The 16,164-nt window shown below is 40.2% G+C and overlaps 1 long non-coding RNA gene across 2 annotated transcripts; it reads right to left on the bottom strand.

The window, feature by feature from the left end:
* Positions 1–779: 779 nt before the first annotated feature.
* Positions 780–16,061, bottom strand: LOC118913544 (uncharacterized). Of its 2 annotated transcripts, XR_005025242.2 has the most exons (4): positions 15,043–16,061; positions 11,622–11,818; positions 8,624–10,196; positions 780–994 (listed from the first exon to the last, which is right to left on the bottom strand). It is a non-coding gene; the product is annotated as an uncharacterized LOC118913544 (long non-coding RNA). The 2 variants fall into 2 exon arrangements; XR_005025241.2 differs by lacking the exon at positions 11,622–11,818 and having other exon boundaries at positions 781–994.
* Positions 16,062–16,164: the final 103 nt, after the last annotated feature.

Raw genomic sequence — 16,164 nt, 5'->3', positions numbered from 1 at the left:
ATGATCTGCTGAAGAAGAAAAGGAGTCAAGTGTCAATGGCTCTGCGGCAGGCTCGTAACAAAAACAAACAAGCAAGCAAACAAATAAAAGGCAAGATTCCGTACATTAGCATAGGCCTTGTGATACACTAGTGACACACACACACACACACACACACACACACACACACACACGCACGCTCGCACACACACCCCATCGGCCAAGAAACCCTCCACCGTCCCAAGTCTAAGTGCATGGGGTACAGCCACACCTGACGTCTCTTTGTCCATATTCTTTCAAAGCATTTCTAAAGGATTTTAGCTTTTGTGACTTCTCCCACGGCCTGTTTTTTTAAAGGAATCCACTTTTATGTGGTTCCTTCTGCATAAATACACGTGGGCCTATAGGGAGAAGATTCCACAGTGCAATGGACCTGCTTCCCTCCGTTACCTGCCACTGCACAGAGAAGAGATGCGTATTTCTCCTTCTTCCACTTAAACTTGCTGACAGGCAGAACTGGGTGCAAAATGAAATTTTAAAAGAGAAGCTATCAAGAGAATAGAATCTAAATGTTCTCATTGCACATACACACGCTAATTAATTATGTGAGGTGACAGATATGTTAACTAATCTTAATGGGATGATCATTTTATAACATATACATGTATCAAATCATCACCTGGTACACCTTAAACTTATGCTGTTTTATGTCAATTATATTTCAATATAGCTAGAAAAATAAAAGAGCAGCCATAGTGAAGAAGATGGCCAGCAAGCAAGAGTAGTTCAAGGAAAACTAAAAATTTTGTATGAAATAACAGGAATCTAGGGAAGTGGACTCCAAGATGCTATTTTTATTTTCAGCATTTCAGGTTAACACAGATTGAGTTAATGATGTTTTCCTATAGCTCCCAGGCAACTCAGAAATGGCACGGCTCAGATGAGCAGCGATGCACTTCCTGACTATTTGAAAGGGATGAGGAGCCTGGCCTGGGGCTTGTGCTGCATCCCCGGGCTGCAGATATAGAGGAAAATAGTATTAATCAGGGATTTCCTCCTGTACCCTGAGCAAATGGCAATTTCCACAGGTCCTCTCCTTGTCAGTTTCACCAGTTTAAATCAACTGCTCAATTTCAGTGGCTAACAGGCTTTTTTTATTGAAGTAACCTCCAAGGTCCAATGATGGGAAATGAGCCACATTAGAGTAGAGGATCATTTAAAAATCCTGAATTCCATTCCACCTTTAGTGTTCATGTTTTCCATGGGAATGATAAAAATGTGTAGGTTCAGAAAAAGGAAACTTCTAACACCCTAATGGGAAAATTTGAGATGTTTCCTGTTGCTAACAGATTGTTAAAGACCAAAGAACTAGATCAAACTGAGGTCCACTTTTTGGAGGACTGGAAATTGCTATTTGGGGATTTTATACCTACCTTTTTAAGTCAGTCAAGATGGGTAGAGACATTTTAGAGCTTCAGCTCTACTTTCTTCTTTAGAAACATTTTCTCAGCATACACCTTTTATGGAATTATTTGATTATTTTCTTAAAGTTATTTAATTATTCAAAAACCTGACTCATAAATGCTTCATGAGCTTCTGCAAGTGGTGTGTGTGTGTGTACATGCATGCTCACATGCATGTGTGTATATTTTTGTGTGCACCCTTGGACAACTCTTGTCTGTAAGTTTTCTAGATAATTGTCTGCATTGGACTGTAAGCTCCAACAGGACTATTCCTACGTCTCTTAATGTTGAACTCTTATTTTGTCGTATTCAAAGCATAAGCATAATGGAGATGGTGAAAGGTAGAGCATCTTTCCTGAGAAGGGAAAATGACGTTTCTGGTTATTCATATCATATTATAATCCATACTCATATTATCAGTTCACATTGCCATATTTTGTTATATTCAAATATTATATTATTTGTATTATGGAATTTTTTACAAAGAAAAGCATTCAAGATACATGATATAAAGACATTCAATGTTATATGATCTATAAAAAGCAGAGGTCATGAATGTTTAGTCTTCCTTTCAAGCTTTTGGCCTCCAGACAGCATCCATCCTGTGTTAAATGCATTGTCTATTGTACTCTTATGGATTTTTTTTATTGTGGCAAAAACATATAAAATTGACCATGTTAGCCTTTTTAAGTGTACAGTTTAGTACTGTTAAGTATATTTACATTGTTGGTCACAGAATCTCTAAAAATTTTTCATCTTGCAGAATTGAAACTCTATGCCCATGAAAAAACAACTCCCCTTCTCCTTCTCTCCTCAGCTCCTGGTGAATACCATCCTAATTTTTGTTTCTAGAGATTTTACTATTTTAGAGATCTCATATAAGTGGAGTCACACAATATTTGTCTTTTGTGACTGGCTTCTTTTACTTTTAGCATAATGTCCTCAAGGTTCATTCATTCTTTAATATTTGGCAGGCTAGCTCTCCTTTTTTAAGGCTGAATAATATTCCATTGTGTATATATATCATCTTTATCCATTCATCTGTTGGTGGGCACTTGGATTGCTTCCACCTCTTGGCTAGTGTGAATAGTGCTGCTGTGAGCATGGGTGTGCAAATCTCTCTTCAGACCCTGCTTTCAGTTCTTTGGATATATACCCAAAAGTGGGGTTGTTGATAGTTGGGTTTTTAGTTTTTTAAGGAACAGTATACTGTTTTCCATAATGATTGAACCTTTTTACAATCCCATATATAGTACATAAAAGTTTCAATTCTTCTACATCCTCACCAATACTTGTTATTTTCTATTTTTCTGATAGTAGCCATTCTAATGGGTGTGCGTCTTACTGATTTTTAACTAACAGGTTCCACAACTTCTATTAGGGTCTGTTTCATTGTCCTGTAATCTTCACTACTGAAATATCTTACTGTTTGTTCATTCACTCACTAAGCCTTTGTTTAGCACCTCCTTTGTGCTAGGGAGAAGGGGATAGAAAGACTTTTTTTAAAAGACATCTTGCATGCCATAGGAAAGCTGACAATCTCATCAAGAGCAGACCTCTAAATAATATGATCAATACACTACATTTACTTCACTTAAGAAAAGTGATGTGTCAAAATACACTCTGGTGCAATGTGACATGGCAGGACTAAGGAGGGAGTACTTAAGTACTGCTTGGTGAACGAACTCCAGGGAGGTGATGGTTGAACTGATTCTTGAAGCATAAGTTTCTTAAGACAGAGGAGGAGAAAGGAAAGGCTCAGGGGGCTTGCATGTGTAAAGGTAAAAGGGATGGAATAGTGCTGAAGTTTAGGAAACCAGAGAGAGTTTCCTATGGAGACGGTTAGAGCACAGGATGTGTGGTGGAGTGTGACAAAGGCACAAAGGAGGGTGACACAGGAAATGGCAGAGTTGATGCCGAGAAAGAAGCAGGAACCAGCTATGAAGGATCTTATGTGTCCTGCTTCAGAGAGAATGTGTCTTCTGTGGTCTGAGAAGTGACATGGATGGAAAATGTAATGGGGCTGAGGGAGGGAAGTTGAGGAATCCAGGATGACTCAAATTTCTGGGTTAGGAAACTGGGCGGATGGCATTGACATTGATTGAGATGAGAAAATAGGAAAAAGAATAAGGGGCTGTTGGTGCTCATTGGGGTAGCACCACTAGGAGGATAATGAGGAGACAGAAGAGGTATGAAGTGCCTATAAAATATGGAAAGAGATGTTCAGAGACGTGGTTGGAAAAATGAGCCTGGAGCCCCAGAATGGGGTCTGAGCCAGAACAACAGATTTGGAAATCACCCTGGATAAGTTAATAAAGTCCCGGGAGGGGATGACATCACTCAGCAAATGACCCAGAATATGGGAAGATAGACAACAGAATTCCAGGAAGCCCAGTTTTTATAAGATGAGAGACACAAGAAGAGGTTAGAAGAGCCAGAAGGAAAAAGTCCTCTGATTGGTCAGAGAAGTGAGATAATGCGCCAAAATTGTCCAGTGAATTTGGCAACCAGATTATTGGCCCCTTGGCAAGAGGATTTTCAGTGGATTAAGGCCATGGGGCTCAGACTGCAGTGACTCAAGGGAGGTGGGGAACAGAATACTCTAAATGTAGAATACTCTTTCAAAGTTTTTGGAAAAAAGAAAAGGAGAGGGCAGGATGGGTAGCTGGAGAACTGAAAGAAAGGTTTTACTTTGCTTTTCTGGGATGAATAGCAATTAGGCTGGGAGAAAGGGAACAGTGAAATGGAGGAGAAAGGGGGAAACTGACTCAATGAGATCCTAACGTGTAAAAACTTGCTGGGCTCAAAAGTGTAAGTGGTGGCCCAGCATCAGGCAAGAAGAGGTAAGAACAGATATTCTAGGGCACATCTATGCCACCGAAGTGGACTCATTCCTTCTTGCACTTTATAATGAGTCTCTTAATTCTCAGAAAAGATGGAAAATGGGTCAACCTCTCTCTCTCCATTATTAAAACAACAGAAATACAAATCCTACTACCTAAATGTCTGCTCCTCTCTTAGTCATTTGAACTTCATCTAAATCTTTTGTACAAGTCACCTTTAGTTTAAATAATCCAAAAATAACAGAAGGACTCTCCTAGGTATTACTCCTTAGGATTTCCCAGAAAAAAAGGAATCCTGAGTTCACTGATGGCAGAGTTGCTAAGCAACCATGTCACAATCTAACCTGATATACCAAGGTGGCCCGACACGGGGAATTGCCTTACTTTAAGTGCAAATGTAACTCCATACTTAATTTTACGTTCTTCCCTTCCCCCATACATTTGTCAGCCTTTATGAAAGGGAAAATTTGCCATAAAACACAAAAGATATCTGTTTCCTTAACAATGAAATTTATTATGCCAGATAGGCCATGATGCAAAAATGGCACCTATGTCTACTCCAGAACAGAAACTGGAGGAATTCTTGAGTTATTAGAGTGCTTTCATTTAGAAATGCTCCATCTATTGTGCAGTTGCAACATGTTTGTTGCTAGAGAAAAATAGAAAAGATTTGCCTGAAGAATTACAGATAGGACTTAACTCTGAACATTTTTTAATGAGCTTCAAGGGACTGTTTTCTTGAGCACAGAACACAAGAGGGCAATAGAGAAACACAGTATTTATTATTAAAATTCTTGATATATTGTGCTTTGTGTAACACTCTGAGATTTACAACATTTTTGCCCACTAACTGCCATTTTTTTTTGGAGAATAGCATTTCTAAGATGATTATGATGACTGAGGAACAGAAAGGGAGCTAATATTGGCTGGGTAATATTAGGGGTCAGGGAACTGGAGTCTAGGAACGTTGTGTACATAATCTCATTTATCTCCCAACCTATGAAATAGTTATTATCCTTCGTTATTCCATACATTCACATTTATTAATGGAGAAAGAAACCCAGATGTGTGTGTTAGTTCCAGGACAGGGTCTTTTCTTTTCTCTGTGTTTTTCAATAGGGAATCCCTTAAACTCTGGAAGACTAAGTGATCTCTACTACTTGAACCCTCTCATTATTATCTTTCCTTACACTCATGTATAATCATTCCTTGTAACTCTAGTCTATAACTGTTTTCTTACTAAGCACTCTCACCTACCTGGACTGCTGTATTACTCCTGCTATAATGCTGCTATTCTTACCTTGTCTTCGAAGCCCAGGCTAACATTCCATTTTCTCACCAGGTCTTCCCCCAACACTCCCAGAATTCCTTGATGGCCTGGTGTGCTGACCTCTAAAACCCTCACTAAGACCAGTAACAAATCAAGCCTATTATAGCAATGGGCAATATACAGTGGAACCATGACGGGTCAATAGATATCAAGTCCTTCTATCAACACTTGATGTTCTGGGACCAGAAAATATTAATATGAATAGAAGACCTTCAAAGCTGCTAAACCAGGTATGTAACAATGTATACAGTACATTCATTAAAGCAAAGAGGATGGTATTACTCCTACATCCTAAACAGAAAGCCAGTGAAGATGAAATTGATGAATGGTCATTTCATGAAATGAAATCTAAAACTGGTATTCTCCTCCTCTGTCCTACCAGATTAGAACTCTGGTAAGAGCACAAAACTCTGGTCACCACTGTTAGATGGACAAAACAAAGAGGCCTTTAGACTGAGGTGGCTCTGATGCTGTGGCAGTCTGCATAAGCAAACTAAAGTCTAAACCTGTACATGCCTCAAGATTATGAAATCAAAGTCCAAAGACAACCAATCACAAATGGCTTTAAGTAGGCTTTAAGCTATAGCCAATCAATAATTTCCTTGTTTTGCTTTTGCTTTTTCTACAAAAGTCTGTGGGTAAAATTGTAATATTTTCAGAATCTCTGCCCTGGCTTTAGTGCATCTGCATATCAATAGGTGTTTCCAAGAGGTGGAGAGAAGTATCATCTCCATATCAGTGGTATTTCAAGGGGTAAAGAGAAGTGGTCCACATATCAATAGGTAATTACATGGGCATGGGAGGGCTTATCTGGACCTGAGAGGTTGGGTGGAGCTCCTTCTGTGGCAGCCTGGTCAAAAGAGAGATGGGAAGACTGCTTGTAAGAAATAAATGGGTTTCTTAACTTTATTTCTCCCTTTGACTGATTTTGGTTTCAAAGGTATTTCTGCCCCGGGATTTCCCCCCTGGAGCTACAAGTTTTTCTCAGAGTTCCTGTCTGGGGAGTGAGGTTAACCACTTCTGGTTTGGCACTGCCTGATACAAATTGATTTTCTTTTTTATTATTGTATTGTATTATATTATATTTATTTTATTTTGGTATCACTAATCTACAATTACATGAAGAACGTTATGTTTACTAGGCTCCCCCTTCACCAAGTCCCCCCCACAAACTCCATTATAGTCACTGTCCATCAGCATAGTAAGATGCTGTAGAATCAAATTAATTTTCACTCAAATAATTTTTAATATTAAAAAATTTTTAATTTTAAACCCAATTTCTCTTTTAACAGCACTCTTTGAGAACTATGGATTGAATGAATGAGAAGGAAAAACTTGGTAAGTAATACCTTGGTTAGATATTAGCATTCTCATCTATTGGTGATTGTTCTCTTTCTACAAAAGATATCTCATTGCAAAATATGCTCTCATTTGTCTCAGCTGGATTGTCACCCCTCAAGGCAAGGGCCTCTTGTTCAATATCTTCATGTTTCTAACGCCTAGCATGGGAATCACTCAACATATGTTCCAGGTTGTTGGCAATGAATATTGCAATCTATTCCTTAGGTAAGGGTTCATAATTCTCTCCTCCAAAGTCACCTTCTTTTAAGATCTAAAGAGGATTGGGAACATTAACTAGCATCCATCTAGTGGTAAATAACTGGTTTCTTGAGGGTTTTGTGTGTGTGTGTGTGTGTACTTCTGGGACATTTTGAACAGGGATCAGATTGTGTTCCCACATTGCCTCTTCATATAAATAAAGACTGTGTATGTCAGAGACAGATTGTGCAAGTCAAATTTCCATCCACAATGATACTCAGCCACCTTTAAAAATGCATTTCACTGGAATTTCATTCTAAATGAACATTTAAAAATAAGCATGCAAAATTAAGGAAAACATTGATTTTAGTATAATAAAACTGATTTCATTAGTTTCCAGAGATTTGGAAAATAAAACCAAATATGGCACACTCGGTCATAAAAAAAAATGCACTGAAGTAGTTCATTCTTCTCATCTATAACTTCTGATCAAAGACAACACTTTTGCCACATACACATCTATTTGTTTGCATCTGTTACAGACTGAGCTGTTCATTAGATTTAATGTGTTCCCATGGATCCACTGGCTAATAAAAAGGCATGGTTTGTGTACTTTGCTGCCATTTGTGCACAAAAATTATCCTAGGCTCAAAGATATTTTGTGTTCCTCTACTCCCCCCTGCTGGTAAATTCTAATATAGTGCTTTTATTTTTTTAAGTCAAGCTGATAGAAACATTGTTTTTAAAATAAGAGAAAAATAAATGTTGAAAATCATTTTAAAAAGTGTTCATTCTTTTCCTAAAATGCAATTCTTTAAATTTGAGATATTAAACATTATTTTCTAGAGCAAACTATTGGGCTAAAAATGTGTTTTTAGTGTCCAGATGTTTTATCCCCCACTTATATTTGATGTATAGTCAAAAGAATGGAGCCATGTGAAATAGGAAGAGTGTATTTGGCTACAAAAATGTAATTATAAATGAATTCATTTAAAAATTGAAATAGCACACTGTACCATACTTTGTTTATATTGATCCATTTACATTACAAATCATTCTCACCTATGTACACCTCATTGATTTCATACAACAGTACTATGAAACAGGTATGCACGTTCTAAAATATAGAACTTATTAGTATAATAAAACTTCCTAAAATGCAAAAAGGATCACTGGGGTCAGTCTCAGGTGAGATTCTGAAATCGACTCACATATTTGGCACCTCCAACTGTTCCCTTTTTTGCCATTTCCTCTATAAACCCCTCTGTCTTTTCCCTAGGTGACCCTGGTTTAATGCTGTCAAGGTCTCCCTTTAGGAAATAAAGGGAAAATAAACTGAAACATTTAGTGTCTTATCTCTCAGGATAATTTGCATTTTAAAAGAAAATCAGAACTAAAGCTCAACTAGGGTATCACAGAGATGGTGAGGGTGACATTTGTAGATAGAAAGGTTTTCAGTTGCTACTCACATCAAAAGGTGAAGGTGATGGCTTTTGAATGAAGGCTGCCCCCAAGTCCACTGGTGTCTCCCACAGGGAAGGTACTGCACTCAGCGTTGTGTGTGTTAGATCAAGGGTGGGTTTTGGAGCTCAGCAGATCCACGTTGCATTTTGATCCTGACATTTAACATCTTACAACATTGTACAATTATCATAACCTATCTAAATCTCAGCTTTCCTATCTGTAAAATAGGGATAATACCACTTCTTGGGGCTGCCGTAGCTTGCATGCTGTATACAATAAACCACTTCGGAGGGCTCTTAATGTCTGGCATGTTACATAAAATATTTGTTAGTTCCCTCTGATTCTTCCCTTGATGGCACTTCTCACATAGCACAGTAATTCAAGTTTGGCGAAAGGTTAGATTAGACAGTAACACCTACTAATTTTAGTAATCAGGTTTTTGCAGGTGAATAAGCTCTTTCCTAGGCAATTTTTCATCAGGAACATTCACCAGAAATATCTCCAAATCAGATCTCATAACTGACCCAGCACTCCTGTGGGTATTGAAGACTTTTCTGGATGTGAGATATCCACATAGTTTCATGTTTCCCTCTGTCCATTCTCTGGGCTGTGAAGCCACCATCTTTAGTAATAACCACTTCTGCCTGGTGTGGTACAAAAGAATAAAATCTACATAGAGCTCATGGAAGCTCAGGTCATGCATGGAAGGGCAATGGAAGGACAGGTCATGGATTTGAGCCAGTCACCATCATAAACTCAGGGTCAGGTGCCCGGTACCATTAAGAAACCATCAGCATTGCCTGCCATCAGCCTGGCCTCCAGCGTGAGATGATGTCTTAGCAGCTAGTTCTGTTATCACCTATATCTCTCTCTCCTTTTGTCTCCAGGAAAGGTTTGTCTCCAGCCAAAGCAATAATGGCTCCCCGCAGAGTCCCACAGAGACGGAATCCGATGAGCCAGAAGGTAGTTCAGTGAATTTAAGACCGCTGGCAGGGGTTAAGTGATTCCACCCCTGCTTTAATTTTGGCCATAAAAATGCCCTGAGGTAGTTCATTCTTCTCATCTCCTATAAATTATGATCAAAAGTCAAGGCATTAGGATTTTAATGCCTCATATATTCTGTGGATTATAGTAATGTACTTTACTGCTATGACCTTTTCAATATTCTGTAATTTGCTTGACTGAGTCTGGAGCTCTCCTCCATTTACAGCGTTATTGACCTCCGTAGGAGGCACACAGGGTAAACAGATAAACACACTAAACTCTTCAAGGGAAACAAGCCAGGGCAGGAGTGAGGGGGGTCCCCCATGAGCCACGTCAATCTAGCGGGGAAATCGGGGTGCTGACTTTTCCCTTACATTAAGGGACCCATAATATAAGTTCCATTGGGAGTGAAGTTCAGCAGAGAAGGCAACAGTGGAGGAGCAGGGAGAAAGGATCAAATTAGAAAAATCCTGAAAAAGAGTTTCACACACAGTGTGGCACACAGGGTCATGACTGTCTCACTTGCAGCATTTCCTCCAGCTGTCAGAAGGCTCTGAAGGCAGAGACTTCTTCCTTTGTACCAGCCACAAGTACCTGTAATAACAGTTAACATTTGAGTTCTTTAATGGACCAGGTTAAAATGCTAAAAATTTTAAAGAACCATGTTATTCTCATAACAATGCTTTGATGTGGACACTTTAATATCTCCATTTTACAGATGAAGAATTTGGAGCTCAGACAAGCTAGATAACTTTCCCATAATTAAGTGGTCGAGCTGGTATTCAAACAGTGAATTTAACTCCACTCCCGCTAGTGGCATAAACATTGGACACTCAGATTTCCTGCTGCAAGGAGCACGGCTGACAGCCCCAGCTGCTCACCTTCTAGATCCATGTGGCATTTGATGGAATGCCTGTGTTTGAAAGACCTTGGATGTTTTCAAACATTTACCTTCCTCATATCCATTCTATCTTCTCTTTCTTTTAATGAAAAAACATATATGATCTATAACTATGTCCAAATTTCTTAGATCTGAGGGACCACAGAAATGTCTGACTAAAGCTTGGAGACACAGAGTGAACACAGAGACAGGAAAACCCCCCAAGTAAGAGACGAGCAGGTCTGAAGGATCTTCTCAAGGGGCTTATGTGTTCATTCCCCAAACACCAGCCACCAAGTGCTTTGAAATGGCAGACAAAAGTAATTCAGCAGTCAACTACTAGGAGGTGAAGCCTACTGCACATTAACTGGAAAGTCCCAAAATACAAAGGTGTAGTAAAGGCCCCTAGAGATCCTGTGGTAGGGAAATTAGTTTAAATTCCCACATTTATTTGACAAGGTATCTACTTTTTATACTCCTCAGAACTATGGATCTGGAGTGTATACACATAGGTTCCTCTACATTCCTCTAGTTCCAAATCTAGTATCTTTTAATTTTCATGCTCAATGGGTTTTCTTGCCTTTTTTGTTCACCCAGCTCTATTACAGTGGCAGCTGAAAGCTTTTCTTGCTAATAAGAATTCCTCATTCATTCATTCATCCACCCAAAAAGCATTCACAGAGAATTTTGTTCAAAGTTTTGGGCTACATGTTGTGGGAAGTACACATGAGCCTGGCCCCTGCCCTCTCCAGGGATTAGACCTAGAGGGGGAAGGGTAAGGCGTGCACGTAGACTGCTCAGCAGGAGCTGCTCCTGACCGGGCCTCCAGTGTCACTCCTTGGAAACATCAGGGAAGATTTTGTGAGGAAGGCATCTTTGTGCTGGCTGCCAAGTGCCATCTTCCTTCATGCTGACTATAGCTCCATTTATTTTCAAAATGGAAGTGACTTTTTAATGATTAGAAAGTAACTGTGCATTCATTTCCTGGGGCTAGTGTAAAAGCACTGCAAACTGGGTGGCTTAAAACAACAGAAATGTATTCTCTCACAATTCTGGAAACTAGAAATCTGAAGTCAAGATGTTGGATGTTGTCAGGCCTGTGCTCCCTCTGAAACCTGTACGGGAAAACCATTCCTCACCTCTTCCTAGCTTCTGGTGGTGGGCACCAACCCTTGGTGTTTCTTGGCTGGCAGACGCAGCCCTTCAGTTTCTCTCCATCATTTCATGATGTCCTCTGCTCATGGCTGTGTCTGCTCCTTGTAAGGAGCATATGTAAGGTCATATGGGATTGCGGGCCCAGCCTCCTCCAGTATGGCCTCATCTTAACCAAGCACATCTGCAAAATAAGGTCACATTTTGAGATGCCAGAGCTTGGGACTTTAATGTATCTTTGGGGACAGAATTCAACCCGTAACAGTATACTCATGAAAAATGCAGATGATAATAGCAGAAAAGCACTAAGAAGAATGTGAAAATCACCTACAACGTTACCAGAGAAAACCACTCTTCAAAAAATCTTTCCATTTTTCTTTATGTATCTACATATAAAGGACAACAATCATATGTACAAGTTTGTGGCTTGCTTTTTCTCAAATTACATCCTGAATATCTTCCAAATAAATAAATGAATAACACCCATGAAACTGGTACACAGTAATTTATCTAATCAAGCCCCTACTGTGGTTGATGGCACTATTAACCTGTCCATTTCTTAGCATTGTAAAAGACAGAAAAACTCCTAAGCCTGTATGTACTTGGTTTGTTTTTATTTAATCATTTTAGTTTATCTGCCATTATCTTTTCCCATCTCATTTTTCCTACCTTAAAAAAAATAAGAAAAATGTCAACAGCTTGGATTTCTTGCTCCAGAACAGATATGTCTTCCTACAGAGAAATTCGTATTGGTTTCTCACACACAAGTCTCAGAAGGCTATTGATAAGCTTGACATCTTTTGTCAGTTGTTTCAAAGTTAGCACAAATCCTGGACTATTCTTTTGGATATCAGAACCACACACAGGCAACCTCAAGGGCAAGAGAAAACCCTGTGAGCTGAGAGACTAGAAGACCTAAAATCGTCTAGTCAGATGATCAAATTTCTCCTTTAGATTCTCTCCACTTAATTGTTAAATTTACATATTATAAAGTACAACAAAAAATTCGGTTTTCCCACCTCATAACCCAGAGTAAGAAACATTTTTGAGCTTAGACCATTGGCTTTTGAGCCCAGACCAGAGCTTCTTGAACTTCAATGTACAAATCACTGGGAACCTTATAAAAATGCAGATTGTGATTCTGTAGGTGTGGAGAGGGGCCCGAGTTAACTTATTGTCTAACTAGTTTCCAGGTGATGCCAATTTATGGACCACATTTTGATGGAAAGGCTGAGAGGGATATTTGCATGCAGGAGGCTTACTCGGGGAGCTCTTAAAACACCACCAGTAAATGAGTGAAGGAAACAGCAGTGGACAGATGAAGAAGCTGAGCCATAATACAGTTGCCACATCCCTGCTTGGAAAAAGGTGACCTTTGTAGCTCCTCAAATCAGACCCAGAACTTATCTCTGTAAAGCCAAAATGATTGTCCTTGAAATCCCTGCCTCCAAGGCCGGGCCCGTTGCACAGGCACATGATCCACTTACTAGTAAAACAGAAACATTAGAGGAAATATCTGTCTTAAATTTGGACTTGACTAAGATAGAAAACGATGCAATGTTTCCTCTGGTCACTAGAGCTGACACCAGAGTAATGGACACCAGGGTGCTTCACCTGCACCTACCCATCCAGAACTTACATGCTCGCTCTCCCCATGTGCAGCAGGAGCCCATCCTACAGGAAGTTTTCTGTAGCTGTCCTCAACTGAGACAAGGGCCAGACATCTACCGTGTGCTTCCACATAGGCCAGACATGGCATGCAGATGGCAGACTGCCCCAGGGAGGAGGCGTCATGTGAGGTGAAGCAGCTCTCTTACAGGGGTTCTCAGCTGGGTTCTGCTATGAACCTTCTGGAGCCAACACTTCTGCTGCACGTGAGGAGAGCGAGCATGCGGATGGGGACCAAGCATAGCTCCTGATGGGGAGATGCACGTGAAGCGCCCTGGTGTCAGCTCTAGTGACCAGAAGAAATCATTGCATTGTTTTCATAGTCAAGTCCGAATTTAAGACAGATGTTTCCTCAAATGTTTCTGTTTTACTAGTAAGTGGATCATGTGCCTGTGCAACGGGCCCGGCCTTGGAGGCAGGGATTTCAAGGACAATCATTTTGGCTTTACAGAGAAAAGTTCTGGGTCTGATTTGAGGAGCTACAAAGGTCACCTTTTTCCAAGCAGGGATGCAGGAAGAAGGTTTAGGGAGGCACTCTGGCAGATTCTTGACTAATTTTACAGAAAAGGACACTAAGTGAGTGTGAATAAAGTGAAGGTTCCTATGGCCAGGATTCTCACCTGGCCCTGGTTGGCTAGCTCACTACACACATGTGGGCAATATGTCGTTATTGATTCTATATAGAGAGCCCCGCCCAGTGCTCTGGGCATCATGGTGGCAGGGCTGCAAGGCTGCAGGAGAGCGGAGACCGCTTTGGGGGTAGTGGGGCCCAGAGGCAGAGACTGGCTTGCTGCATGCAGACTTGCTCTGAGTGGATGGGATTCTAGTGACTGACCTGCCACCATGGGAATAAAGTTGGGTATAAACCTTTCACCCCAAGAATGTTCCATTGTCATTTCTTTGGTCTCACTGAATCCATAGTGAACTTGTCCAGGGCTGAAACCCACTGGCACAGCAGTGAGATAGCACCTAAAGAAACTGATGTTTGCCACCTAGGGGCACTAACTAAGACAAAGTCTAAAGTTCAGTAGAGTTCTCTTTACCTAGTTAATGGACTCTATGGGGCTTTCAGTAGTAATATTTGACTACTTTTGAGAGGTAGGAGTGGGAGTTCACTGGAGTGAGATAAAATAAAAATATCAAGGATAAAATAGCCTTCAGAAAAAGATAAAATCAGATCCATTGTTTATTCTACACTGGATAAATCCCAAATGGATCATAGATCTAAATCTAAAAGATGACACCATACCAGTACTAGAAGAATGAATAAATTCCTTTAGTACCTGGGAGTGGGGAAAACATTCCTACCTAAGAGGCAGAATACAGAGCACTAAGAGAAGGCCGATTAATTAAACAAAACAAAAAAAGCAAAGCAGAAAGTTGAAATGAAAGTCATTTTAAAAGTTCAGCTTACATCACAGAGAGCTATGAAAGTCTCGAAAATTTTTAAACAAGGCCATCATGATGGAAAATAGTGAAAGGACAGACAATTCAAATAAAAAGAAATGCAAATAGACCTTAACAGGTGAAAAGGTTGATTCACTTATTTCAATTAGTATTCAAGAGCTGTTGGTGGGTCTTTAAGAAAAGAAAATCTGAGACATCTAAAATCCAAAATAATGTGAAGTTTGGGGGAGGAAGAAGGCTAAAAAAAAAAAAAAGTAATTTATTAAAGTTATGTCCAAAGCAAGAAGAGAGAAGAGTTAGAATGGTTTAGTCTAGTCTGTAATGTACTGGTACCTGTTGAAATTAATGGATTTTCTGCAGTGACTTTTCTCCCAAACACTGTTCCTACTCCACCACTTCATCTTCATCGTTTAATCAAATTAATTCATACTGATACTTCGGAGCAGTTAATGATTGGTACTTTGCCCTCCACCCCCCAGGATCTTTTATTTTACCCCGTCGCAGAATATTCTTCCTTTCCTTAGTGCACTTCTCACAGTTGATAATTATTCCCCCTTTAAAGTAATTATTTTTTACATTGCATTTCAGCCACTTTAAGTGCCGGAAATCACGCCGTTTTGCTCATCATCCTATTCCATACTACATAGTAGGTGCTCAACAAACAATTGTTAAAATGAAGCAAAATGCTTAACTAACATCCTTGTTTTCCCCCATATCTTTCGAGAATTTTCTTTTAGATTGGTAAGGGTAGAACACCTAAAGACTTCAACTCCAAGAAGAGCAAAATGACTCTAAGAAAACTTCCCCTACTGAAATCCATTCATTTGGCAAATAGTCGTTTAGCCCCTGCCAAAGTCAGACAAGGGGGATGCAACAGCGGATTCGGCAAATGAAGTTTCGCCACTCTCACCAAGTGTACGAGGGAGTGAAGCGAGGGGTAGTGAACTGACGCTCTGTTGTCCATATTGAGTCCAAGTCTTATGCCCTACCCGAATTACATCCGAGAAAACCGAGGACACACTTGATGGGGCAGCTGATGTCTGAAAATGAAAAGCAGCCCGGGATCAGGAGCCGGGTACATGCAGTGCTGGCTGCCAGCAAGAAAGCCGAGGTTTCAGCGACGCGCGGCCCCGGCGCTGGGCTCCTTCACCTTGTAACTCCGGATTCCTCCGAAGGAAGCTGCTGCGGCTGCGCCTTCCGCGGATTTCGCGTTCCCCCAAATATGGCCCAGTTCCCATGTCGGAAGTTCCACGAAAGGCCCTGGGTTAGGGTTTCTAAAGTAGGCGTTTGTAAATCCTGACTCAAGTTGCCTCACCCCGGATTCCATAGAATCGGTTTCTCAGTAAACAGGGCCTTTAGTGTCACCTAAATTCTGAAAAAACGGGAATGAGGTGTCTATCACATTTCCCCAAAAAGATTGTCTCAGGCGCCGGCCATGTGTATTAAAATATGCTT

This window comes from Manis pentadactyla, chromosome 11 (genome assembly GCF_030020395.1).
Source record: "Manis pentadactyla isolate mManPen7 chromosome 11, mManPen7.hap1, whole genome shotgun sequence".
NCBI classification, from domain to species: Eukaryota; Metazoa; Chordata; class Mammalia; order Pholidota; family Manidae; genus Manis; species Manis pentadactyla.
Note: the sequence above shows the minus strand (reverse complement) of the source record. Positions and strands in the feature narration are given on the sequence as shown.